The sequence below is a fragment of the Neopelma chrysocephalum genome, unplaced genomic scaffold, assembly GCF_003984885.1.
Source record: "Neopelma chrysocephalum unplaced genomic scaffold, ASM398488v2 Primary Assembly neopelma1_23, whole genome shotgun sequence".
Taxonomy (NCBI): domain Eukaryota; kingdom Metazoa; phylum Chordata; class Aves; order Passeriformes; family Pipridae; genus Neopelma; species Neopelma chrysocephalum.
The window spans coordinates 14804786-14822505 of NW_020897691.1; the positions used below are offsets into that span (position 1 = coordinate 14804786).

The 17720-nt window shown below is 38.3% G+C and overlaps 1 protein-coding gene across 8 annotated transcripts in view; it reads left to right on the plus strand.

Annotated features, from left to right (window-relative positions):
* Window positions 1-17720, plus strand: part of SASH1 (SAM and SH3 domain containing 1) — a 546410-nt gene that overhangs the window by 201124 nt on the left and 327566 nt on the right. The gene's annotated exons all lie outside the window — the stretch shown is intronic.

Here is a 17720-nt window from a genome sequence, read left to right on the forward strand (position 1 = left end):
TGCAAGAGCAAGAACTTCTTTCGGAACAGCTGCTGATTATGCAGATGTTGCCTCTTTTACAAGTTTCCACAAGTGTATATGCGCATGGGACATCTTTTACCTGGATTTAGACGATTGCTTCATTATAGGTAAAAAGCAGTTGCAAAGACTGTTGGAAGCACTATTTAGCATTTGAGACCTGACCAGCCATAAAAGCCTGTTCATGAATTTGGCATGTGTAATAGGCTGCCTCATACAATAATCTATTATAAATAGCTACCTAACTGCTTTTATGGTTAATTCTGCTCAGCATCAAACAGGAAAGCTGGTGTTTGGAGGGTTGGTGCATGTACATGTGTAGAAAATAATTAATGTGTGAAGTTGTCCTCCTTCCATCCAGGTCTTCCTTGGAATGACCTCAGCTGGGGCTGTGGGGTTGCTGCCATCCCTTTCAGGACAAACCTTTGACTGTCACCATAGTAGATGACATTGTCAAAACCAGGTATAATGGTACTTGTCCAGACGTAAATTCTATACAATACAGATGTCATCTACTTCCCTAGTTAAAAAGGACAGTCTGCCATATTCAATGTGAAGTAGAGCAAATCTGTGATATAAGGGAGAGACAGCAGATTAGGCTGCCATCTGTAATGAACTTGATTTACTTGCATTTTAAAATGAACTGGATTGCATCAGTCGGTCTTGATCTACTCTTAAAATTTCATTTATTTTAATCCACAGACAAAAAGGTATAAGAAGTCGTCATTTCAAAATGGAGACATAAAATAGAATGCAACATGTTTTTCCTAGATTTAAGGAAGAATCAATAGAATCAAAAAGAGATAATTTACGGTTTAATTTTTTTACTTTTAAAGCACATACAATACGGCCAAAGAAAATGTATACTTTGTAGCAGAGATCAATATAGAGTTCTTTAAAATGAATAAAATAAATCTGGTAAAATTAATATAATAGGCAGCCTGAAAATCTATTTTCAACCAGGGCATATGACTCTCTCTGCATTCATGATTCAGATTCAGACAAATATTATAAGGTCCCATTTTCAGTTAAAATGGGAGGTTTAATTTGTGTTGTGCTACGCACAGATCTGAGTGACTTTTGAGATGGCTGGGAAGTGACTTCTAAGATAACTGGGATTGCCTGACTCTATCATCTTGCCAGGGCAGTGATCATAACAGCTTTTTTTATAGTGACGAAGAGAGTGACTTCTCTCTTTGTCGGTGTCATGGTTTGAAACAGCCTCAAAATCCAATTCTGATTCCTAGCCCCCCTCCCACATCTCAACCCCATGTGAGATGGGTTTTCCAGACAAACACACAAGACTCAATATGGGGGAAAGGAATATATTACAGGACTGTACAAATAAATAAATACTTATACTATAATACATTACGTATAATCTTAACTCTATATCTATCTCTACCATGACAATAATATTTACAATGGGCCAAATCTCTTCTCCCTCCAAATAAAAGTCCAGGAAAGAAGAAGAAGAAAAGACCCCTTCCAGTCTCTCAGCAGCAGGTCTCTCTCTAGGCAGCAGGCTCTCTTCTTCTCTTCCAGGCAGCAGTAGTAGTTGCTGGCTCTCTGCCAGCACACACGAGGGGGTCTCCAAGCCCCTCGGCCCTCCGTCTTCAAAACAGGGGTCTTTCCGTGGGCTGCTTAACCCCAGACAAGGCTGCGTCACCACGGTCATATCACGAAGCACAGGGGTCTTCATGATGGTCTGGTATCCTCAGGGGAAATCAAGCCCCTTCACAGAGCTCCCATGCTCTGACTCAAAGATGGCTGCCAGCTTCTCTGAAGCCTGGCAGCAGTGGGGGGGGCCAAGGTCACCCCACACACAAATTCCTTTGGCCGTCCTGCCTTATCTCTCAGGAGGCCGGAGCTTCTTAGCTCCTCTCTGTAGTGCATACTGCACTCCAAGACTCTTCAAGTGAGTCCAATCATCCTCCTCTCTCTCAGAGGAGTCTCCAAGGGAGTTTGGGGGTTTTTGTTGTTCAGTTCTTACCCCCCGAAACTCTGTTCCTGCTGCTGGCTCGGTTCTCTTGTCCTGTTCTCTGCTGCTGGCTCTTTTCTCTCTTTCCTTGCAGGAGTTTTTCTGTCTGCTTCCTTGGTTCTTATCAGTTGGCTCTTTGCCACTGCTCTTCGGATGCTGCTGTCTCCGCTGCTGCTCCCAGCGTCTCCCACTGCTCCTACCGGGGAGAAACTCCCCCAGCTCCTGGCCACAGGCACTCAGCCCAGCTATAACACTGTTCCGAGTCTCTGCAGCCCCCCAACCGGGGCTGGGGGAGGGGCAAAGCCCCCAGGGGCCCTGAGCCCCTTCTTCGTGGCTTCTACAACATGGCCACCCTTCTTCTTACAACAAGTACCACTGCTTCTTTTCCGGTGGAGAGATATGTTTATATTTTGCAGGAGCACTGATTGGGTCAAACCCCAAGGGTCATCACCCCCTGGGGGGTTACCACTTTCCTAGTCTCAGGGGGAAACCTGGCTCAAACCACTACAGTCGGGTAAACTGTTTAACAGCCTTGTGAAAATAAGAGAGGAGGCACAGCGGGGTATTTCTGTACCAATACATTTACACACATCCTAAGTACAAGATCTTTGTGCTAGAGGAAGGGGGGTTTGTAAATAACTTTGTGTTAATAAATATTTTCTACTAAGAAAATGCTCCAGCTCAGGGCTGCATTAGGGTTTCTTTAAGTGAGAAGTGGCTCTGGAAGGCCCCTGAGTCTGGTCCTACAAAGCAAAGCACCTACAGTAGTAAAACTTCAGTTGTCAGCAGGTCTGTTCTATAACCAGAAGTACATCCTGTTGATGTGGTCCTGCTGCAGCCTTGCTAAGAAGTGCTTCTCTGAGAAGGTATGGGTGGCTGTTCTACAGATATATATGTGCCTGACCTAGGGTAGAGGCTGGAATAGTGGCAGTGCGAATACAGCTGATGTTTCTTAGAAAGGATTAAGAAATTCTATAAGACAAGAGAATTCACATTAGAAAAAGAGGGTTGGTAATGCTTACAGACACAAAATGTAACTGAATATTTCCAGGGTGAAACTCCAGGAGGCCAATGTGCTTGGGGAAAGCAAGCCCAGGGGATGTGCTTTAGCAGGGAAGAACTGGTTTCACTTTCCAGTGATTACAGCTACAGCTTGATGGATTATTGGTAATAAATTCATTCCTCCTGCCCAATTCAATCAAATCAGAACACATTAAATGTGGAGATGACATTTAACTTCCATTCACCAGAACTGGGAAAAATGCAACTAGGAAACCCTATGACAGTTATCATATTTCTCTCATTTTGTTGGAAAGCTCCCTTTAACCCATATTAACATCTTACACTAATTGAGAAGGAGGTAAAAAATTACTTCATGGATCATTCAAACTCTGATGATGCAGTGACATACAAAGGTTTTCTCTAAAGAGTCGTTAACTGATTATTTAATCTTTGCCAGAGCCTGAAATTCTATATTTATTTCCAAGCTTTTTTAAAAAGATTTCATTGAAAGATGTGACGGTCATATCCTAGAGATATGATGCCAGAGAATTAATAGTGAATGTATAATCAATATTTCCAGCATCTACTGATTTATGTCATTAATTACTTCTGAACCCATAATGTTGATTGTTGTCAAAATAGCTTTCTCTTTATGGTGTAAAATACTACTTGTGCCAAAGGATTCCTTATTTATCTCAATAAATTAACTATAATAGTGATAACTCTAAGCAAGTTTTTATATTATATGGTGTAGCAGTGAATCTACCTTGTATGGGAAGCTGTGGTTTGAGTGTGTTTCAAAATGGCTTTTTGTGGTCCCTGTGCTGGCTCGTGCTTTCTTCTTCCCAAAATCCCCCATGGCCAGTTCTTATCTCTGTCTCAGGAATGTCCTGAGAAGATATAAAGAAGTCTTCTCATTGGACCTTTTAACCCCTTCCTGCGATTGGGCGTCCTGTAAGCCCCCTGACCCCGTAATTGGTCACTCTGTGAATCCTCCAAAACCCTATAAATGTAACCACCCCATCAATAAAATCTCGCTCTCGCCTCCTCTCCAAGTCCCGTGTGCTGTCTGTGGCTGCCATGGGACCGTGTGGGTGGGGGGAGGGGTGAGCACCTAACCCCTCCATGCGTCCAGGACCCTGAAGAAACCCCTGGAGCTGGAGTAACCCCTTCCCTATCCACCTCAAGCCTTCGGAAATGGAACCCCACAATGGGAGGAATGCACCCAGAATATGGCACCTTTGACACTGACCAGAGAGTAATTCATTCAGAAGGTGTCTAATCATGAATTAGTAAAGAAAATAGTAATTCCAGTCAGAACCAGAAAGCAAAAACCATGGGCTGAGTCAGCCTGAGCAATGCTGATGTAGAACATAGTTGAAAGATAACAAGTCAGCTCTCCTGAAAACTTGCATAGCTCCTGTTCTGGTTTGACACTCATATTTGTGCCCTTTTTTTTTTTCTGCTCTTTTTTTTTCTGTTAAGGTAAGAAGCAACAGTCTAAGTTGTATTGCTGGGAAACATTTTACACAATAAATTACAGCTTATGGAATTTGAAATACAGTAGTGAATTTCTCTAGATTAATAGTTCACAGATTGTGGAAAAAGAGGCCTGCAAATTTACAAGTTTATTGTAACTCTGTCCCTGTAAAGACAACTTCCAAAAACAAAGGAGCTTTAACTTGCCAATTACATTACGCTTTTTCAAGGTGTTCCCAATTTTATGAAAATTCACAGGGAGCTGCAAAGGACTGGAGTCATGGGGTTTTAGTAGCTTATATGTATACTCAGCTCCTTTCAGAAACAAACCCACAGAAAGCGTGGCAGTCTATTCTGTAATTGAGGAGCAATATTGAGGAACAGTAGTTGGTACAATTACCATTCAGTTCAGTCCATCTTAGAATATTTATGGAGCAGCCACAGCTTTATACCTGACTTAGTTGTTATAATGTTGATTATCACAGTGGTGATTCATCGCTTGAACCATTTGAGTATTTGAGCATTCACCTATTGCTTAAATAGGTTCTTTTGTTTCTGTTAGACACCTTCCTTTCCTAGCTCGTTATTTTTTTCTGTTAAAAACACTAAGATTTTAAAGGAAAAGAAACTTAAACTGAAAACAAAATTAAGAACATAGCCTCTGATTAATTTAGACAGGATGGCAAAGGCCATATGTTAGTGCTATCAGTATTACAAAACACGAGAGCTGAAAAATCCTTAATGGAAGTTGTTAAACTTTATTTTTCAAGCAATATTTAATATTGTCAAAAGCTACTGCTTTAAGAATAATCCATACTAGTCCATACTGTTTTAAGATTAATCTTTCAAAGTAGCAGTGTAGCTTGCACAGTTGAAACTAAGCATAAGTGTATGAAAGGTCTTTTACCACAGAAGTTACTAAAGATATTAAAAATATATTTGTAGCAGAAATCCTCTGGATGGAAAATGCTTGTCCATTATGTATTTCCCCCATTTTTCTGAGTTAACAAAATACAAAGCAATATACTTTTATAGGTCACATCTACCGAAGTTAACTAGAGTAAATGCATATGATGTAACAAGCTTCTGTCATTCAGCATTTAATTTCTGATGGATAATGCTATAGTCTGCCCTTCTGCAGTCAAGGACTGAATTAAAACTCTTCATATTAACTTCCATTATTAATACTTTAAAAACTTAACTAGCAAAAAAAAAAGTGCTGACAAAATTTTTTTTTAGTTACATGATAAAAGCACTGAATTCCCGTTTTGTCAGAAGTGGATGTAAATATTTTAACTATCATGAACCGTGGCTTCTCCTGAGAGAAGCAGAGCTATGATGCTAGCAAATAAGGAGGAGAGAGAACATCACAGCCTAATTTTAGAATTCTTTTAAATTCCATTTTTATAATACAGCCTATTTAGTGGGGGGAAAAAGAAACAAAAACAAACCCACCCCAAAACAGCACAACCAAACCAAACCAAAACAATAAAAAACCAGCAGAACAACACCACCACCCCAAAACCAAAACACTTTTAATAGCTCCAGAAAGGTTGAAGCTGTAGAATAACACCCCTCTTTCTATGATGCTTCACTTTGTGACAGACACAGTTTTTAATAACCTTTCCCTCACTGTCAGAAGGATTTCTGTGAAGGCTGCAGCTAGATGTCTATAGCAGCTATAGCTGAGATCCTCAGGTTCCGCTGCCACAGCTATTATGTGAGACTCTTCTTCAAAGAGAAAAGCATCTTTTTTGATTAAGAACTGAATACCTTGAGCTCTCAGCACGACATATAAAGTCCCAGGTGCCTAATGGAAAGATGGAGGTGGCAGTTCTCAAAAAGAGTTTGAATTCTCATCTGGTCCAAAAAAAGAAGTACACAAGACATTTCACACTCACCTGTCTGCCTGTACACCGAGGTTTCCATGCAGGCTGGAGATGAGGGGTTGCTAGGAGTATGTGTGTATTTTGACAGGATATAGCATCCTTTCCCTGCCTGGTGACCATCTAATATATCTCTGTGTTTCTGAAGACCATGGACTACACAGCAATAATGTTTTTCTTGATCTTGAGGAAAAGGCCCAGTAACAGCTGTTCATTTGTATTTTCCTCTTTGGCAATTTCCAAAAGTTAGCACTTCTAGAATTAGTAATTACTTCGAAGTATTCCTTCCTTGAGAGTTGAATATATCTGAAATATATATCTACTTTCAAGGTTTGACACCTTTGTTTCATCACCTTGCATACGACAAGTCCAGGAGCAATCTCTTCAGTAAGTACAGAAAAGTTTTTGGTACTTGTGAAATCTGGGTTAAGAGAACGAAAGCTAGAAAAGAAAAAATGAGATTAGGTTGACAACCCATACTGGCCTAAGGAATAATTAAAAAGTTGATATTAAGAAAAAGTGCTAATAGGTATAATTGTTTGATGAGTGCAGAGTGCTAGCTGAACAGCTCCTCAAAATAAGCTGCTGTTACTGAGAGTGATAAATGGGCCAAATCCTACCTTTGCCAGCCACATAAAGATGTCTGTAGCCTTATACTTCATCAAAGGAGTCCTAGAAAACCAGTGTGACGCAGCAGGCACATACTGTTTTTCTGAAATGAAAGTGCAAAGCTGTAACTAGCATTGCTGTTGACTTTATCAAAGGTGTTAGCTAACCTGACAGTTTGACCTCTTGGGAAAGACTTGGTAATATGCACTGGAAGTTAGGTTGACTTGACTTCCTATGCTTTATTTTGTGCTATTGCTGCTGCCTTTCAGCTTTTGTGAGGGAAATTGCCCTTTTCCTGCATTCTCCTCTCTAGCTGTAAAGTAGACTGTGATGAACAAATTTCTGCCCTGAAAACCTAATACATAAGGTCTGCTTGCCAGCAGTTTGCTAGCTGCTATTAAGCATGAAAATGGTGTCTTAGGGTATGATCAAGTTTTTACCTTAGCTTTATAAATATTCATTATCTTAATTTTCACTAATTGCTCTAGAGCAAGAGAAAATGTTAATTTTTAATCAATAATACAGCATCCTTGAGAACATTTTACAAATTAGGAGTTCATTATAGTCCCAGCATATGTTGTTAATGTTGTTTGTTACATGCTAATTAGTTTGGATTTTTTTTAATCAGGAGTAACACTGGAAATACCAACTATGGAACTGGCATTGTGCAGAAATTTCCCAAGCAGAGGTCAAGTAAGAACTTCCAGATAGAAGAAGCAGGATGTAGTTACTTGCTGTTTGAATCTATGAAATCAGTTAGCAAGGACATTAACTCCTTTTCTTAATATGGGTTAACCAACTGTATATGAAATGCTCAGGAATTTCTTCTGATTAGTGATTTCACCATTTTAAGGCACCATGGTTCTAAATTGATGGGTTTTTTGAAGGTTAAGCATTTTAAAGCACAGAGATTTATTCATGCAGACTATCAATTACTTTGATATCCTTTGAATTAGCATTAAAGTTGAGGGTCTGAACTGAAAGGATTTCATTAATTGCAGGCAAAAGATATGGAGTCCATAATTCCTTTGGATGTAACTGCCATGAATCTTGAAATGTGGCAGGAAGAGTCATTAGCAGAGTGCCATTCACATTGGCTCATCAGAAAGGGAGTTTGATGTGATTGCCTCGAGCAGAGTACAGAAGGTCAGCACGGGCCAATACCCTCAGCTAACAGAAATGAAGAAAGTTCACAGAGCTGCATGACAGCTAGCTCCAGTAATCCTGACTCCTCTGTCTAGATGAGTTGTTTCTCTGGGAGAAACCTATCACCAACTGCTCAAGGCTCTTGCCATTTAAATTCTTAAAGGGATTTTATTTTTTATTAGGAGACATTTCTATAATATTCTACATGATTTAACATTATTTTTAGGGGTAGTAATAAGGTTCAATTAGAGATTAAGAATCAAGACAATGACCTTCTACATGTTTCACTTCCAGTTTTTCTCTGTCTTTAATGTTCTTCTACAGCTCTTGTGTAATTTCACATACTATTAAATGCAAACAGGAAATCTTGAATCTTTGCAGACTGAGACAGGTCGGGAAAGGACATTTCTTCACTTCATTTAGCAGAGTAAACTTGGGCACAGAAAAGATGGATGTATGAGAGAAAGTCAGAGCACCAATCACAAATTCTCAGTTCTCTTGTGCTTTAACTTATTCTACTGGTGCAGGACCTGGAGAAGAGGCACACTTAAGTGACTGGAGGAATGTACCTTTCTTCCCACTGCATTACTAACATGGATGTTAGTAATTGCCCTCACAATTCTGAGGGCAAATGAAGAAGTGTGGACTGACAGAGCCACCCAATACAATGAACATGAGACACATCCAGAGGGTCTTTGTCCAATATAAGAAACTTGAAATTATGCCAGTAGGAAGGAGAATATTCCTCTAAACTTTTGCTTTTCTTCTTATCCAGCATCAAAAATATGATATCTGGAGCTGTTTCAGCTCCTTCACTAGATTTTGGTTACAAAAAGTTTAAATCTTAACCGGTTCAATAGTGGACAACAAATACTTTAGTGTTTATATGGCAGTTGAAATTATATATATGATTTCATGCCTCCTGGTTGAAATTGTTAGAAGGGGTATCTGCCTCACTATTCCCTGCTTATTAGTCCTTCTACTGCCTCATGTTACCACATTAGTGCTAAAGTGAATATTCCCCAAAATGAGATGTTGAGATACCAAATTGATCGAAGTAGTCTGGCTTTCTGTCTGATTGTATATGACTTCATGCCTATAGAGAAGTAAAGGTAGGAGATTAAGTTTTCTAAACCTCAGTTATTTCTGTTACTTCTGTAGAACAAATACAGTTTCTTCACATGACACTTACTGGTCTCAGCCTCTCAGAAGATTCTTTGAGACTGGGATTGACTGAATGATCCACTTGATTCATAAACCTTTCAAATTACTAAACTTAAATCTGGAAGGGCAGAAGAAAGACTGAGAAATACCTGGATGTGACTGATTGGTAACAAAAATTGCTCTAATGTAAAGAATATAGTGCAGATAAGGTTCTTTTTCGTTTTCTTTTGTTTTTAAGGGTTTTTTTGTGCTTGAGGATGGAGAGACTTTCTGTGGTAGCTTTAACTGTGGTACTTACTTATCTTTTAATACAGCTGCCTTTTAAGAACTATGTGAGACACACAGTTCTGGTTGCATGAAAGTTCACACTTAGCCTCTGGAGCTGTGAAAAAGTTCAGTTGATAGTTGAAATAAAAGGTAGGTCACTTACTGCTAGTCATATTTTAAATCTGGTGATATTTTTGGGGAACTACTTTTCATGCCAGAAAGAGACGCTTTTTCCCCTTTTAATTGGCATTTCAGGCTGTAGCTATATTTTCTGTCATAGCCAAGTCCTGAGCTTTTATGTCTCCTGTCATAGTAACAAAGTGTTAATGATTTCATTCAAGCAGTCAGTCAAATTAAAATCTCACACCGTCTATATTATTTATCCATCTTGTCCTACTATCTTTCAATAACACTTTTGATCAGTAATGGTCAATGTCTCTTAAACCTCGACCAAAGTTTAAGTCCATGTGTTATTTGGGGATTTCTTCTTTATTATTTAATTAAGTATATTAGATCTGTGCCCCGTCACAATATTGCTTTATTCATTCAGATTCATAGCGCTGTGTATACTCTCAGATTCAAACCTTCCATGAAAGTTTCAGCCGTAGTAGTCACCTCTGAATCAACAGCAACCAGAAATGTTAGGGCCTGGAAAAATAGGGAAGTCACAAATATTTTGTATTTAAAGTAACAGCTTCTGAGATCTTCTATGTATCTCCTGTTTTATTCTCCTCTGGCATATTTTGACTCAGCCATAAGTATATGCAGTTTTGCAGATAGTAAATTCTACGGTTTAAAAAAGTGGTAATTTGGCAGCACTACTCCCAAACAACAGAGCTCTAGTATTTCTCAGTCTTTTGAATCCAGTCTCAAACACAGGTGGTATCTGGAAATACTACTATGCTGTATGAGTTATTTACCACTTGGGAGCTGCTTTTTCTGGCAAAATGCATTCCTAAAAAAAAAAAATAAATAAAGTTTGTAACTCGTAATGGTGACCTGGCCAATGGTCATACAGCTTTTTCATATTACTTCAGTGCAGTCTGGTAGGGAAGATGCAATAGCTTCATTTTGTGGGACCCAGAGATGATGATAATATTGTGAGGGAAGAAAGCAGAGTGAATGATGAGTTGGAGGGTTTATATATAACTGTGTCTGTGTGTGCATATATAATGTATAAAGAGTAGAAAAATCTGATAAGAGCAATGAGTGATTTAATTTGGTCTGATTTTCTAGTTATCCCAGAAATCCATTGAACAACCTTTTTTCAGATGTAGATTAAATCTGAACATCAAACCAAAGCAAATTACATATCCATTTATTCCACACAAGGGAAGAAAAATGCACAAATAATCTTAGAATCGGCTTAGATTTTTTTTTAATGTTCACTTTACTGCACGTTTCCTCTGACAGTTATTTATTTTAAATGGTTTTGGTTTTGAGTCATAGGTTTTGAGCACATCTCTTCAAAGAGATTATCAGTGTTGTTGAATTCCAAAACAAACTGTGATATAAGTAAAGCAAAGTAAAAACGTTTCAGTAATAAAATTTATATGTACTTGATGTTGTAGTTCACAAATCTCAAATAATTTAAAACATCATACCTTTAGTTTCTAGTTGTTTCCTTCACTTTTTCCTATTAAAAAGGTAATAAATAAGTAGAATTTAAGCTATAAATTTATATATATACAGTGCATTTAATAAAAATGTAGTAAAATATTGCATACACTATATACATATTTTCTGTTACTGTAAGCTAATTCAAAAAAGTCAATTTTAAATAAATTTTCCAGTATTGAGACCACTTCAGTTATTAATATGAGGCCTGTTTTGATCTTTATAATTTGTTCTAAAATGGGGTTAGGTGGAAACAGATTTGGTGTTAAGTTCATATGAAAAGACACCCAACTGAGGCGATGCTATAGAGGGAAATATTTCAATTCAGCAATATAATAGACTACCTGAGTAATGTTCACTTGTTTGGGTTTTTGTTGCTTTTCTTTTTTTTTTTTAATTTACCTTTTAGAGAACAAAAATCACTCAGGACTTTCTTCAAAATATGTCATCATCATGACCAGTCTTCACAAACGAAGATTTGGGAAAGGTCACTACCCACGTTTGCTACAAGCGCGCTGGTGATACAGGGCTTTGCAAATGCGGGTAAGGCCTTTGAGCCTGCGCAATGGATTTTTTAGGTGAGATGCAGTATGCACTGAACTGAGCCCACCCTTTAATCCTAAGGTTCATCTGCCGGGGCCGAGCAAGCTTGGACAGTGGCAGCGAGGTCCTCAGGGCGTAGGTTTGTTTAGAGTGACCTTCTCTTAGATGGATGGCCTTACAGGGCTGAACGAGCTCCATCTGCCCAGTTTTAGAGTTGTCCTTCTCTTCTGTGTGTTCCGGGGCTCCCCCTCTCATCTCCCACGATGGCACTGTCCGCACAGGCAAAGCTCCCACTCTCTCGCTCCTTTCCGTGCCCGGGGCCAGGCCCGAGCGCCCAGGGCCAGGCTGCGCCGCCGCGCACGCGCCCGGGGCTGGCTGGGCCCACGCCACAGCAAAGCACACGTTCCGGGGCCGGCCCCTCAAAATATGTATTAAAGAATAAAAGAGAGAGAGACACACAGACAGGCAGAGAAACATACTAGGATGTTAAACAGTTTTCCAGTACAAACTTCTCATCACTGTATTATATTGACTTGTTCTGTGGTTGCCCTCCACCTTTGCCTTGTATTTCCTCAAGTACCCTCATTAGGACTTAGACAATTCATAGCAATCCTAGGAAGAGCCTTATTGATAAAGAAAAGAATTAGCATAGAAGCACTCAAAATAATAAGAAATGTCTATGTGGCATTAAAGTGAAGGTTCCAGCAACATTGATTATTTTCAGGTGTTTCAACATTTTCAAAGCCACAAAATTATCTCTCTCAGGCTATCAAAGGCTGATTTAAGATTATGTGAACTCTTTGTAAGAAGAGTCCTTGAGGATTCCCTGCCATTTTTGATCCAAATGTGTAGCTTTCATATTGATTGAATTGAAATTTTCATGAGAAGAAATCTTGTAGCATCTCTCTCCTTTATACCTCTGGTTAAAGCTCTGCTCCCCACATCTCAATTAAATCAGCATTGACCTTGCAATTCCCAATAGAAAACACAAGAGTTAGCCTTGTCACTTTTCTCCCTTGTTGTTTCCAAGAAGCTCTTGCGTTCTCCAGAACTGTAGGATCAAACCTTCAAAATATATCCAAAACACACCATGTACGTATTTCAAATACAATCTCTGTACTAAAGGTAACCAGTTGCACAACTCAGCATCCTTCTTCTGGAAATACAGAAGTCCATCAAAATTAATTCTTCAGTCCTCATTTGTACTACTTGCTAACTTCAAGTCTCCCTAAATTGCAGTCTAGAAAGGTGCTGTGCCACGTGCCAAACAGAACCCAGTAGCGGGGATAATTGGGATAGGGTTGAAGCAGTACAGGTAGAGCCCTAACTGGTTTAATTGCCTGTTGAGAAAGCAGGTGTGCGTTTTATCACCCAGCTCAAGCAAACTGCACAGCACATAGGTCAGCCACTGGGTCTTCTAAGAACCTCTTGGTGTAGAGAACAAGCTGCACAGGAGATATATGAAGACCTGGACACTGAGAAAAGTGAACCCTGCAAAACTGTTTTTTTCTTCAGCTCTGCAGAATGGCTTGTGCACATATCTATTTAATACAAACACAGAATACAGACCTACTGGATCCTAAAGATGGAGTGATATTTTTATAGAAGTGTAGACATTCCTAAATAAGAAATGGATAATACAGTTATAATTGATTTGAAGGCACTATATTGTCAGTATTATTCTCTACATTTTATTGAGCATTAAAGAGAAATTGCAGTATATTTTGCATTATGATTATTCTGACTTTCAAAAATAGAATTATCAAGTAGTTTTAACTACTTTACTTATGTTTTTATATTTTATATATTTTCTTATATCTAGACAGGTGTTATACTTTTCTTCTCTGCCATTTTTCCTACTGGAATTTTAAAAATCTTTTATATGCCATGCTGTATTCCAAGAGTACAATAAACCAAACCCTCAAGACCACTCTGTTAAGTTTGCTAACATTTATGCTTTTAACTATTGCACAATTTTCAGAGATATCTCTTCTATTACCTGAAGGGCTTTTTCTTCCTAAGAAGCAATTTTGTGTGAATAGGTAATTCAAAGGCTTGTTAAACCCCTGGTCAGGGAGTTTTGTTTGGTTTGAATTTTTTTCTCTGTTTTACTGTTTTATTTGGATAAATACTAAAATCATGTATGTTATGGATGAGATTCTTCATTAAAAAATGTTTCTTCAGGCATTCTCCCCAAAACTACAGAAGTCATCTCCAAGTTCATTAGTCCCTTTCTATTTACAAACCAAGTAAGATGCTCTGGCTGGCTATATTTCATCTTTCTTGCAGGCATTTAATGTATATGAGTGCAGATGTTTTTGCTGAGCATTGTCTTTGATAATATGTGTATTACGGTAGGGTTTACAGAATCAAAGACAGAAAGACCCGATAAATTCTCTATTGTCCTCAATCACTTATTTGTCTCCAATCAGACTGGAATATGTATGTTGGTTGTAATTTCTTCTGCAGATATTAAAGGGGGACAAGCAGAGTTAATACTTGGTTTTCCTTTTACTAAAAATTTTGAGAGAGAACTGTGGCCAGGTAAAAGCAGAACAAAAAGAAAGCAGAAATAAGGTCTGAAAATCTGGGACTTAGAAGTTGTGCAGTCATAGCCTGATGTGTGCCTAACAGAAATAGGTCATGTATTCAGGGGGAGAAATACAAAAGCAGCAGGCATTTTTGCCAGTTTGGATCACTTTGTTCAGTTGTCATTAGCTGGTACAAAAAGACATAGGATACAAGATACATATGTATAACATCAAGCACTTATTGTCTAACTCGCATACGGAAGATAGGTAGGATTTAATGAGCTATTAGGCTAAGCATCCATCCATAAGCATTGGCATTAGCTATTCGGCTAAGCATGCGGCACCTCCGGCCAGCACGAGCCCGGCAGGGAAGGGTCAGCCTCTGCAGCCCCCGGCACTGGCTCCGCAGCGCTGCTGAGCTGCCGTCTGCCACCAGCTCTGTCATCGCTGCTGTCACTGGCAGCTCAGGTCTGTGACCTGATGATTCCCGACTGATTTGACTTAAATCCATGGCTTTTCTATTTAGGATTTTATACTTTTCTGTGTTGGTGCAGTTGTCCCTCTTGAAGGTTAGCTTACCTTTCCCTCTTGAATTCTTGCGCTAGTTATAAGTCACAGCTCAACAACTGTACCCATTGTAATTTTTATTTTCTCATCTTTTTACTCTTTCAGACAGCTCTTTTTCCCAATTTAGTAATTTTCTCAAAAACCAGAGGCACATTAACACAGTTGGGCTGGATCAGATCTGGGCCTCCAGTCCTGGAAATGCAGACAGCCAGGGCCCTCTAGGAGTCAGAGGGGAACCTTACAAAGCATCACTGTTGACTTTTACTATAGCCTATTTTATTTTTTTTTTTACTGTTAATATTTAGTTTTATCAATTTTTGGCAACTAAACAATTATGAACATTTTGTTCGTGGAACCATAGCATTACATCCTGCTTTCCTCCTTATATCAGTATGTTTTTATGTTGACCTGTATTTCTATATTGACCTATTTAATTTTTCCCTAAATTTTTCAACCATTGACATTGTTTTCTTTCCACAACCAATTTCAGGTGCATAGTATATGCTGTAGGTTTATAATACAAATTCTACAACCAGGATATGTATGTGTTACATGCCTTACAAAGGAAAGTAAGTCATATTTACATCAGGGAAATGGAAAATCCATGCTTTCCTTTCACAGCATAACTGTGTTTTCTTGCTGTGTTCATAGAAGTAGTCCCTATAAACACGTATTTATGTAAATGCTGAAAAAAACCAGATATTCAGTGAATTATTTTTTCTAGTATAGATTTACATTCAGTTCAGATTCCTTTTTTGAATAGAGATTGCTCTATTTCAGTGGATTTTGTATATTTATGCAAATTATTGCTCAAGTTACATACATTTAGTTTGAGGTCATTATGTGGATAATTTGTTACTTAATAAAGTAGTTTGCCAGGTTATAAGACATTAATCCTCCAATAGGTCTTTAATTAGGAGAGATGAACTAAATAATTCATAGCAAGACTTGGCCTGAAAACATTTATACTACTTGATTATACCATTTTACATGCAATGATAAATTGTTTTGGTGTAGTCTGGAAATAGCTGGACTTTATTAATTACTTCCAAGGTTTTAGACATCTGTGATAAGTTCTTTAAATGCATTAGATTGGAAATTCATACAAAGACTAAAAATAGAGTTCAAGTCCTCCGGGTTAAAAAGCTGTGATTAGAAGGGAGCATTCTGCTTGCAGAAAAGAGCTGGAAGCAGCTGGAAGAGGAGAGGAATGGCAGCTAACTAGCATGTCCAATTCCCCAAATATTATTTTTGCAAAACTGAGCTGGAAATCATTAAATACTGAAAATGTCATGGTTTTATATTTGAGTAAAAGGAATGTGCTAATTACTCGCCTTTTGCACATCTGGTCAATTAGATAGAAGAGGTGGCTGAGAAAAGAGCCCTGAGTAGTTTAAAGATTATACAAATGTGTCAAAAAAAAAGGCAAGATGTTTTTCTATTCTGAAATCACATTACAGATGAAATTAACTAAATTAAAATAATTTCTTAGGCTGGAAGGAAGTGTTATTTAAAAAAAAAATAAAAACCCAAGCGAAATAAGCTAGATGTTGTACGGGATCAGTATATGTCATTATGTGGTGTCTTCAGATGATTGATTGGTGAATCATGCTGCTATTGCACTTATGTTTAGTGGGAAGACCAAATACCAATGGGTTATAGTCATATGATCATACAAATCTGAGAAAAAATAATTTTGATAGGAATATTTACCAATTTATGCTATGGAGGAGGTTATTTTTTTTTACGAGTTAGATACCACCTTGAACACTTGAATTGGGAACTCTAAAAGACTGAAATTCATGAACCCAAATCTGGAATTAGTCTGTGTAAATGGTCCTTTTGAGTATGGAAAAATACCTAATTTTTTCTTTACAGTCAAGTTGCTGACCTTTATATGTAGCATCGCAGTTGGAGCACTCATACAGTGCTCTCAAGTTCTGCCTTTAATTTCATCTGTAGCCTGAGAAGACTCAAATGCACATTGATTCACAATGTCCTCACAAGAGGACATCAGGGTTCAGTAAAAGGAGCTTCACCATTGGGCTGAATGCAACTGTGGGAGACCAGAAAATGGAAAAGTAATGGAAAAGATAAGTTATTTGCAGACTATGTGATGGGAAATGGCAGTTTGAACACCATACAAACTGAAAAGAGTGTTTTATCTATGACTTCTTTCTGACTTTTTGCTGTAGATAACTACCACGTACCTACCAGCAGACATCAAGGTTATACCTGTTTAGTTTATTGGTACAGATATAGCCTGTGGTAACACATGGAAGTTTGTGAAACATCCTCTTTGGGTCCAAGCCACTATCTTCCACTTAAACTGCATGTTAGGTGCTGTTTTAGACCTTGGTCACTTGAGTTTCAGGTTATCTGTCTGTTTGTGAAAGTACTAAATTGAAAACCTCCTCTGCTCAAAGCACTGGCATTAGGAACAGTGCCGCTGAGAACAGCAACAACATGAGATGTCTGAATAGAAACAAGAAGGGAAATAGCAGTAGCCACCCAGTAGCCACTCCTGCTAGAATGCACATACCTAGCCTCATTCATAATAGATTTCACTAGTAAATCTTTGTAATGATCCTAGGAATTCTCAGAATATTTGCCACCTTTGGGATAATTCTAGACATCTTTAGACAATTTTAAACATATTTAATGAAGAAAAGATCTGACATCTGCCACAGAAGCAAAATATCTCTATGTATTATAAAGAGGTACTGATAGTAGAGATGCAAGAGGCCAAAGGAAAGGAACATGTAGGGCTTCAACAAAACAATATAGTTATATTAAGTTGAAAAGCAGACTTACTGATTGTGTTTTTCCAATGCACATATATGAATTAGGTTGAGGCTGAACTTTAGGGGTTATATGAGAGTAAAGAAATCGCATTTCACAACTTCAAAG